The sequence below is a fragment of the Lissotriton helveticus genome, chromosome 2_1 (genome assembly GCF_964261635.1).
Source record: "Lissotriton helveticus chromosome 2_1, aLisHel1.1, whole genome shotgun sequence".
Taxonomy (NCBI): Eukaryota; Metazoa; Chordata; class Amphibia; order Caudata; family Salamandridae; genus Lissotriton; species Lissotriton helveticus.
The window spans coordinates 1,244,776,417-1,244,787,572 of NC_136059.1; positions in this window are offsets into that span (position 1 = coordinate 1,244,776,417).

The following is an 11,156-nucleotide window of genomic DNA, read 5'->3' on the forward strand; positions in this document are numbered from 1 at the left end:
GGCGACGGCTCCCCGCATGGAACCTATCTGTTAGCACTTCCGCGGCCCGAAAACACTGAACGCCAGCGGCGAACGGAGTAAATCCTTCCCGCTGCGGTCACGTGTGCCCGCATCATGTTAGTGATGCGCTCAAACCAAATTTGCATTTAAAGGAAAAGAGACTTTCATTTCATTTGTCCTTTATGAAGTTTGTATTGCCGGTTTAGATATTATAACAAAGTTACCGGATTTGTTCAAGGACTAGACAATATCCCTTCCCATAATATTAATCGCAAATTAAATGACAATTTTGCGATAAAGGAGATCGGTTCTAAAACGAGCCGTTAATACAGGGGCACGAGGCCTAGCTTCACAGAAAAAAAGTTCAGGGACTGAATCGATGCTTTATTGATACCTATGTTGGCAGAACAGTCGGCAAAGGCAAATTGACTCGTCACTGTTCAAAACCGAGTCATATCCTTCCAAACATGACCGTGCATCATACGAACAGGCCTCGTGCCCGCTGGACGCTGAAGCCGGGGCCTAAATTTCTCCAGGGACCGGCTGGACCCGCTGAGGCCGGCGGCTGTTGTGAGGCCGCGGGGCAGGCACTGGTGGGCGGTTGCTCGCTCCTTGCCTGTGGAGCTGAGCGCGCACGGGACCCTTACCGGAGTGGCGGCGGGGGCGTGCTGGGAGCCGCGGCCGGAGAGTGGAGGTGCCGAGACGGGGCGGGCGAGGCCCCTTTCTGCAGCGGCCCGGAGCCGCGGGTGCCATTTTGAGGCGAGGATTTGGTGCCGTCGCGGCCGAGCGAGGAGACCGGGACCAGGACGTTTTCCCCGGCGCGCCCCCCCCCCCTTGGTTTGAGACTTGGTTGTCTGGTCGTGCTGGTGCTGGCTGCTGGCGCGCCTGGAGGCGACTTCCTGCCTGTGGTGAGCCCGGGGCTAGGGGGGTGTTACTGGGGTGCGGCCCTCCCCCCTAAACCCCCCCTCCTCCATCTCACTGTTCGTGGCCTGGTGTTGCTCCCTGGTGGTGTGGCTCGGGGGTCGAGTCAGGCCCCGGCGGGAGACTGCGACGCCGCACGCGCGGGACGTGGGTGGAGGCTCGCCTGTTTTGCCATTGGGGTCGATATCCTTGGATCCCCAGTCCGGGGGTCACGGCGACGTGACTGGGGGCTCATCCTACGGCCCTGGTGCGGCGGCGATCTAGTGCCTCGTCCTGTGACTCCTCTCCTGCATTTCCATCCTGCGGAGCCCTGTCCGGCTCGCCTATAGGCGGTGGAGGTGGGTCGGTCAGCCTACCTGGGGCCCTGCTGATCTGTTAGCCTCGGACAGTGACAGTCTCTGGAGTGACCCGGGCCGGGCGCCATGACGCGCAGGAGGTGGTCATTCTAAGCAGGGGACATTAGACAAATTTACCGAAGCGAGCCCAGTAGCTAGTGCCACGGGCTCACAGCCTCAAGCTCCAGACAACGCTGCCTTGCTGGCCGCGATTACGCAGTCCAGAGATATGCTGGACGCTACAATCGGGGCCGTGGGTGCTGATGTCACGCTGCTCCGCCAGGACTTGCGGAACGCAGTGGAGAGGATCACCGGTGTGGAGTCCCACATCTCCAAGGTGGAAGATGACGTGTCTGCATTGAAGAAGAAGGTGGCAGCGATGGAGAAAGTTCAGAAGGGCCTAGTCATGCGGATGGAGGGTGCTGAAGGACAGGCACGGCGGAACAACCTATGCTTCGTGGGGTTTCCGGAGGGATGCGAGGGGGACAATGTGGAACGCTTCCTGGCCCAGTGGTTGGAAGGCTGGCTCCCCGCGGACACCCTTTCCCGCTGTTTCGTTGTGGAGCGGGCCCACCGGGCCCTTATGCAGAAGCTCCCTGTTTGTTCGCGTCCGAGGCCGCTAATAGCCAAATTCTTGAATTATTCGGACCGGGATGTCATTCTAAGGCAGGCGAGAGTGAAGGCTCCTCTCATGTTCGGCAACGCACCATCCTCATCTTTCCGGATTATACGAAGATGGTTCAGCAGCAGAGACAATCATTCCTGGCTGCCAAGGCCCGTCTCCGGGGCCTCAAGCTTCAATACACTTTGCTCTACCCAGCGCGGCTGCGAGTTATATACAAGTCCCGCACGCTGTTCTTCGACTCCCCAGATGAGGTGTTCCAATGGACAGATGGACAGAGTTAATGGTCCCCCGGGCAGCGAATCCGATTCTTCCTCGAGTGCAGTGGCCCGTGAGGATGTGGGGGAGCTGGAGGAGGAAGACTGGGTAGAGGCCCTGGCGAGTCCTAGGGGGGCGGCAATCTTCACACGCCTGAGACTAATACAATTCAAATACCTGCACCGCACTTATTTCACCAGGGAGCGCTTGTGGAGGGCAGGCATGATAGGTTCCCCTGACTGTTTACGATGTGAGTCGGAGGTGGGCACACTGCTACATACAACCTGGGGGTGCACGGCACTGCATAAGTTCTGGACCGGAGTTTTCAGGTGCTTATCGGAGGTGCTGGCCTGGGAGCTTCCTACGTACCCGAAATTGGCCTTGTTACATGTTATGGAGGGGATTGGGGGTAATCGGTACAAACGACACCTATTGTTGCTGGGACTGACATTGGCAAAACGGGACATTGCTAAAGCCTGGAAGGCGCCCCGGGCCCCGTCCCAGGCCGCCTGGAAGAACGGTATGGATTTTTGCATGGGGCTGGAGCAGCCCATATTTCTGGCCAGAGGGTGTCCCCGTAAGCACTTCAAGATCTGGAAGAGGTGGGCAGATTACCGGGGTCTGGACTTGGATCCTCCACCTGAGAGCGATGCCCTCCCGACAATTTAACAGATGGGGGTTGCTGAGTGGGCTCGGGTGGTGCTCGGATGGGATTGGCTTGTGATCATAGCATATACTGACTTTCCTTGTTCTCTAGTAGACGGCAGCAGCGCACTTTGGGGGGGGGGATGTTCGTATTTTATGAAAACATCTGACGATGTCCTTATTGTTTGAATACTGTGTGCACCAGACTCCGGGGTTTCGGAGCTATGCATTCTTTGTATGTGCAGACGAATAAAATTTGTTTTAAAAAAAAAAAAGCACAAAAGCTACAGAAAGATTTGAAGCGCTGGTCCTATGCCAAGACCTATCCCTATTCTAGCCCAGACTTTATACCACCTAATAAAACTGATTATAATTCAGATGTGTCTGATGACTTTAATACTAGTGGGTCGAGTACAGGCAGTACTGGTAAAAGAAATCGGGGTAGAGCAACAGCATGTCCAAAATTGGCAACCATACCAACAACAACAGGGAATGGTACCTCTCCAACATAATACTTACCAACCCCCTTTTGCACCAATGATGGGGTGGAATCCTGGTTTTGCCCCACATCCACAATTTCATCAAAGTATGTATCCTCAGCCTTTTTTAACCAGGGTACGGAGGGGAAGAGGAAGGCAAAAAGGTACCAATCAAGTACATTGGGACCAGGCAGATACAGTGGGAGACAACACACGGAGTAAGACAACGGACCAGAGAGCAGGCCCAAGCAATGCGAGAGCCTAGTGACTAATTTGTCATCCATCACACTTAGTTCAGCTGAAAGTTCAGTACTAGAAAAAGGTCTGGGGGTTATTCCAACTCCCCGCCTAGACCGATTTAAATTACATTGTGAATTGAGTGAGTTCTTTCGCAAATTGCGATTGAAGAGCTTTTTTGAGCACCAGACTTCAGAGTCTACTCAAATCACACAAAGTGATACCAGTTTTAAATTAAAATCCACCTTCACTCCGCCACCACATAAGGTACCAACCGAAATTATTGCCTTTGAACAGGCTGTTTTTCATGAGGTGGAAGCATTGGAGGACCCAGTCCCCTACAAAAATTTGTCTGCAATAGAGTTCCAAGCTAAAGAATCACTTCAGTGAAATGACAAAATTGTAATCAAGAGTGCTGACAAAGGTGGAGGCACAGTCATTCAGAATACGGTGGACTATGACCATGAATGTAGATGCCTTTTGGGTAATAATAACAACTATGTGCTGCTCAGAGATGACCAATCAGTCGCTCTCAGAAACAACATCTGTGATCTAGTTACAACGGCAGAGAGGGACGGCCTTATCACAAAATGTGAAGCTGACTTCCTAATGACTTCAGAGGGTAAAATTCCGTATTTTTATACGTTGCCGAAGTCTCACAAAAATGTCTCCCCTCTGCCAGGACGTCCGATTGTCTCGGGGATAGGCTCATTACTTGAGCCTTTATCAAAATATTGTGACTTTTTCCTGAGACCAATCATACAATCAACAAGCACTTATATCCAAGACACCAAGAGTTTACTGGCAATGTTACGAACCATCAACATGCCAGGTGATCCTTGCTTTCTGGTGACCCTGGATATAGAAAGTTTATATACCTGCAGGATGAGACCATAAAAGGGATATCTGAAGCCTTGGACCAGTCTGACTGGGCTATTTCAACCTCCCGTACATTTGTAGTGGAGTGTGCTACTTTGGCGCTTAAACTGAACTTTTTTTTAATACGAAGGTGACATTTATCTCCAAGCCACAGGGACTTCTATGGGCAGTACTTTTGCCCCTAGTGTGGCGTGGCTCTATGTTCACCATTTCGAGCGTCAATTCATTTTGGCACCCAATAACCCCTTTTTCATTGAATATCATTCTATGGCAACGTTACATGATGATTTGGAAGGGCGAAGAGAACATCTTATTCTCCTTTTATGACTGGGTTAATTCCTGTGACCTTCACTTACGATTCACTCATGAGCATGCAACAAGTAAAATTGTTTTTCTGGATGTTACCATCACTAAAGTGGGAGAGCAGTTACGAACAAAGACCTTTTACAAACCTACTGCTAAAAACAATCTCCTTCATTTTGCGAGTTTTCATCCGCGCCCTTTAAGGGAAAATCTTCCCTTTGGCCAATATCTCAGCATAAGAAGAAATTGTAGTGAGTTGGCGGACTTCACAGAACAGGCGTCGGGGCTGACTAAAAAACTACAACAACGAGGTTACCCCAATAAGATCTTAAATAAGAGCTTCAAGAGGGCTAAAACCAACATAGGGATGCCCTCCTGGAAACCTATCAAAAAGACAAAGAGGCAGAGGCTCCTTTAACTTGTGTGACCACATATAGTGCGGTATCAAATACTGTAATCAGATGCATAAATAAACATTGGAATATCTTAACAAGCAATAGACATGATTGGGGTAAACCCCTTTTCTCCTACCGAAGGGCAAGAAGCCTAAAAGATTCTCTGGTTCACACTCGCCCTAAGAACGGTCGAAAAGAAAGAGAAACAACAGTATTGAATGCTTGGGGTCTCCCTCCAGTGATTGGCCATTTCCCCTGTGGGAGTTGCAGTGTGTGCCACCTGACTAACAGCACCAGAGTGCTGAATCTCGAACCTGGCAAAGAGTGGCAGCAACGACAGCATACCAACTGCAACTCATGTAATGTCGTGTATCTAATCACCTGCCCTTGCGGCTTAAAATATGTAGGGATGACAAAAAGGCGCATACAATTGCGCTTCTGTGAACACCGCAGTAATATCCGATGCCAACGCAATACCACAAACTTGACATCCCACTTTCTGGATAAAAAACATGCGCCCAATGACATCAGTTGGACCATTATTGAACAAATTGATAATGGTAATGAGAATGGCCTTTTTTCGAAAAAGAGCAAAGGTGGATTTACTGCCTGTCTAGCCATATCACAGGCATGAATAATGACATTCCGTGGGGGTCGGTAATGAGACGTTAAGACACCACAGGATTATACTCATTCATTTTCACACTAGTGCCACCACTGATTGGTTTATTGTTTTGTTAGCAATCATCTTTGCAGATATTCGTTTCTTAACGTGGTCTTCACTTTTGACTGCCATATATATAAATTGAATTGTATCTCGGCAGTATAGGGGTTTTATAGATCACTTACTTCAATTATAAAGGGAACCATACACATAAACAGACATGATGAATTTCATTTCATCTCATGCTTACTACCTTTTACATCGTTCCTGGGCTGTTCGTATGATGCGCGGTCATGTTTGGAAGGATATGACTCGGTTTTGAACAGTGACGAGTCAATTTGCCTTTGCCGACTGTTCTGCCAACATAGGTATCAATAAAGCATCGATTCAGTCCCTGAACTTTTTTTTTGTGGAGCTAGGCCTTGTGCCCCTGTATTAACGGCTCGTTTTAGAACCGATCTCCTTTATCGCAAAATTGTCATTTAATTTGCGATTAATATTATGGGAAGGGATATTGTCTAGTCCTTGAACAAATCCGGTAACTTTGTTATAATATCTAAACCGGCAATACAAACTTTATAAAGGACAAATCAAATGAAAGTCTCTTTTCCTTTAAATGCAAATTTGGTTTGAGCGCATCACTAACATGATGCGGGCACACGTGACCGTACACGTGACCGCAGCGGGAAGGATTTACTCCGTTCGCTGCTGGCGTTCAGTGTTTTCGGGCCGTGGAAGTGCTAACAGATAGGTTCCATGCGGGGAGTCGTCGCCTCATAAGTAAGTTGGGATGGGTCCTTGTGAGAATCTGGTTTGGCTGTAAACATGGCGAAATAAGGCTGTGTAATTGAAACTCAGTTTTTTTAAGATGTAGCGCAACAAGTAGAATACCCCTGCCGCGCTAGCCCATGTAGCATTATAATTCACCAGCTACGGTGAGTTTTTTAAGGTCTTTTATCTTCCATTTTCCAAGTAATTCTATTAGCACTATAAGCCTGCACGGATTTAGTATTGAGATTGATTATAATTTCCGGCTGGCTTTCATGTACACATATAACTACGAATAGTTGATGGTTCATGATAAACTAATTTGCTGACCTCTGAATTCTGGAGGGTACTAACAGAGCGCCTTAGAATTGATTTAGCGCTGTATTTGGCATAGCTTTAAGAATATCGAACCCCGATATTGACCTGGGGTTTTCATGCATGATTTCCACTGAATCAAGGTGATGATACATGCGGTCACATAAGGGTGAAATGATAAGATATTCGGAATGCGACACAGATCTTGTTAATGATGGGCACACATGGATGGCAACTACAACTGTGTGAATTATTGACTCATAAATTATGTTTGCATTCTCTATTTCTTTTTCCTTACAGATTGTGGGCCCGGGTGAAATCTGGTAGAGCCCCCACGGAAAGTCCGTGAGTTATACTATTTTTAACACATTTTCCTCACGGGAGGGTGCGTCTTAGCGCATGCATACCACCAGAGGAGTCACAATTTTTGGTCCTGATGAATGCGGAGTAAAATACACTCCTGAGAGCAGAAACATGTTGACCTTTTGAATTATAGGACAACGAGTTTCAAAACTAAAACTCTACATTGTCCGTCAGTTTTTAACTGAAACAGTTTGGCCCCTTGCTAAAATTTGTATTGGGTACAAGCCGTTTCTTTTAAATCACATACACTATCACAAATCACCACACTTTTTCACATGAAAAACAAAAAAAACAGCTCCGCAGTAACACAGGCATTGTAGCACACTTGGGGGACATTCGGTCTCCCCAGTGGGAACCCGATGATGAAGCATGTCACCACTAGGTGGTGAGTGAGGGTTCTTCTTTTCAAAGAAAAAGTTTTCTCTTTGGTTTTCTTCACCTTTTTGCGGCTTGGAATTTTTCCTTATACACTTGTGTACGCTCCGCATATATTGTCACTCTTTAGTTGTTGATGTCTAGTATTGAGGGGTTGAGGAGTGACCCTTAAGGAACCCTAACTCTCCTGTTGTTTATACTTTTCTGTTCCCTGAAGATTAAAAAACTGGACACCTCTTGGGTTGTGAGTGCTGCCTCTTTTTATGTACATGAGAAGAGTTTCGAGCGCAATATATATATATATATATATATATATATATATATATATATATATATATATATATATAGACATAATGCCTCAGTCACAAGAGTCAACAGTGATTATTATAAGAATAGAAACACCTTTCCACTGTACAAATTCTACTGTTTTTTGTGCACTACCTTTTACAATGAGAATTTTCTTTGACAGTGACAGTCATGATATGATCTGTGTAAAGAACTAGAGAAGCACTAAGAGTTAGAAAGGGTCAACAGGTGGGAGTCAATAATAGGCAAAATGGCTATTAACCTGTGCATAATGTTAACTTTTACAGTGATGGCACTTGGAAGATTCCTTGGGAGGAGAATAGTATGCTATCCCATTTATTCCCATCTTCATAGTTAATTACACCTTTGAGAGACTACTCTGTTTCAAAGAAATACATGGCCAATATGGATTTGTTTATCCAGAACCTTGTGTGTACAATTAGGCACCTTGGGGTAAAGGTTACCCTGGGTGAAATAACACATTAAGATACTCTGCATCTGATGAGAAAAAGTGACATTTACAGGGTTTTCTCAGGAGCAAGTAATAGTGACCATGGTACTGCTATCATGTTGCCATGAATACTTCTGCTAACATTTATAAAGGCTCCGAAGATGTGATATTAGGAATGGTTTCACCTTTTGAAATATCCTGTACCAGTTTCCGCTTTCATCTCAAGTGGTATAAGAGGAATTTTACTGTGGAGCTTTGAGGAGATAACAGACTTGGAGGTAAATAATAAGAAAGAGAATGAATTTGGTTACGTCTTCACATTTATGTTGACAGCAAAGTGTGCCATATGCGCAATGAAAGACAATGGGTCCCCTTTTCAAATAAGGAAATGGAACTGGTGTGTGTAACGCTTCAAGTGTAATGGCCTCTGACTGGCACACAATGAATGAGAGAAAAAAAATATATATATATGATACAGGCTGCCAGACACGTATCTTTATCTAGAGACAGTAACATTGCACAGCCTTGTATGTATCGGTGGAGATGAGTTTGTGAACTGTATAATCATGTTTTGAGCCAACAAGAACATAGGGAAAATATGCAACATAGGTCAGAATGTACGGTGTGCAAAGCTCTGGGGGTGAGCTGAAGTTCCACTGTGCCCCTCACTCAGAACAGAGTGCAGTGAAAGGAAAGAATGACGTGTAACATGTGCAGAGAAATAATTAACATGAATGGATGCTTTGCTGACTGCAAACTAACTTGAGCCCAACACAGTAGTTAGTGACAGACCAATGGTGGCTCCACATAATATCAGAAAGATTCTGCTACTTATTATTCCCTCGGTACATGCTGCTTATGTACAACCTAGATAACTGTGCTGAGAAGTTACCCTTTATCCTTGATTGCATGCTTCATATTGTGTCACAAATATTTACACCAACTGTGGGTGATCAAACAATAGGTTTTAGATTCAACATTGTATGTATACTTCAATGTAATGGCAATCAAGAATTGGCAATGCCAATAAGCCTCACTTGTATAATGCAAGTACTAAGCTAATAACTTTACAAGCGCTTGTTTGTAAAGAATTTTTTTAAAGTAAAACACAAAAACAACTCAAAATACTGGAGGAAAAGAAACAGCCAGACATCTAAAAACTGAATACGGAGTTCAATTTATTGAATCTTTATAAAGTGCTCTGCTTATTTTGAAATTCATGCAGTAAAGTCTGAACTAAATAAAAAAAAACACTGCATATAATACGACTTTAAAGTAATTCAGAGGACTACTTTCAGGTAAGTAAAAGAACATGACAGCTGTAAGAGAAAGAGTTGGTATTTGAAGGAAATCGCTTGCCATTTACTTTCCACACATCTCAAGTTAGAATACATTAAGTGGCGATGTGGTGCACTGCAGCAGCTAAAGATGCAGATTTAAGACGTCCATAAGACAAGACATCTTTCCAGTGACTGTGAACGCCTCCCACAGTGCCATAATTGTTACCTTTGAGTGACAAAGTCTGGCTTTTCATGCCACACATGCAAGACAGGAGCGTAAAGACACCAATATGATACATTTTCCTCTCAGTTAAACTTGACAAAAATATACATTATTCTGTGCTTTCACAAACGGCCTGGAATGTGTGGTAAGAAACAAAAGGGCAGGAATGTGAAGGGGAAAGGAGCCCCATCCTCATTCCTAAACAATCGCTCACAAAGAATCAAAATCAGAAGCTCCGAATCTGACCTCCACCCAGTCATAAGGGGAGTACCCCAAGGCTCAGTGCTCTCCCCCCAACTCTTTAACATCTACATGGAACCCCTCACCACCCTACTCAGGAAAGCCAACATGCCCTTCCACCTCTACGCTGACGATACACAACTCTACCTAGAAATTTCCTCTTCTAAAGATATCCATAGACTTAATGAAACACTAAAGGAGGTCCAACGGTGGCTGTCAAGTAACCACTTAAAACTCAACCCGGACAAAACTGAGTTACTTCTTATCTCGAACAAAGAAGAGAACCCACAAATGAGCGCATCAGAAATTGATGCGCTCAATGGAAACCTCTCCTTGGCTTACTCCGTTAAATCATTAGGCATCACGCTAGACTCTAAACTTGATTTGACCAAACACATCAAGATTTCGGCCAAGAGTGCCTTCCTCAACCTGAAACTTATAAACAAAATTAAACCTTTCATTCCATCCAAAGATCTCAAACAAGCCACCCAAGCATTGGTTTTGTCACGACTGGACTATGGAAATGCAATCCTCTCGGGAATACCCAAAACTCACCTTGCTCCTCTGAAAACAACCCTAAACGCGGCTGCCAGAATGGTCACTGGAATAAAGAAATTTGATCACATTTCCCCGGCACTAAAAGACCATAAGTGGCTACCTATAGAAATGCGGGCGAACTTTAGAACAGCCTGCCTCACCCATAAAGCCCTTCACACAGGCAAACCAGAATATCTGGCAGCCAAACTCAGAAAAGCAGGTCAGAACAGGGCTCTCAGAAGCTCTAGCACCCTACTTCTTATCCCGCTCAAAGCACGAAAACAAAAAACATTGGCCAGATCCTTTGCTGGAAATGCTCCCAAAATATGGAACTCTATCCCCCCTCACATCAGAATTATTCCTTATTTCCCGAAATTCAAAAGCCAACTCAAAACCCTTTTCCTCGACCGCTCGCTATCGAACAGATAGGAACTGCTAGGAGTGTTCAAAGTGCCTTTACTCTCTTCTCGATGCGGATGGCCATCTCTACTCTGACTCATATCCTGAACGCCTCGCTGATTGTACTTTATTTGCTGTCTTTTGCACTGCTCTATACTTGT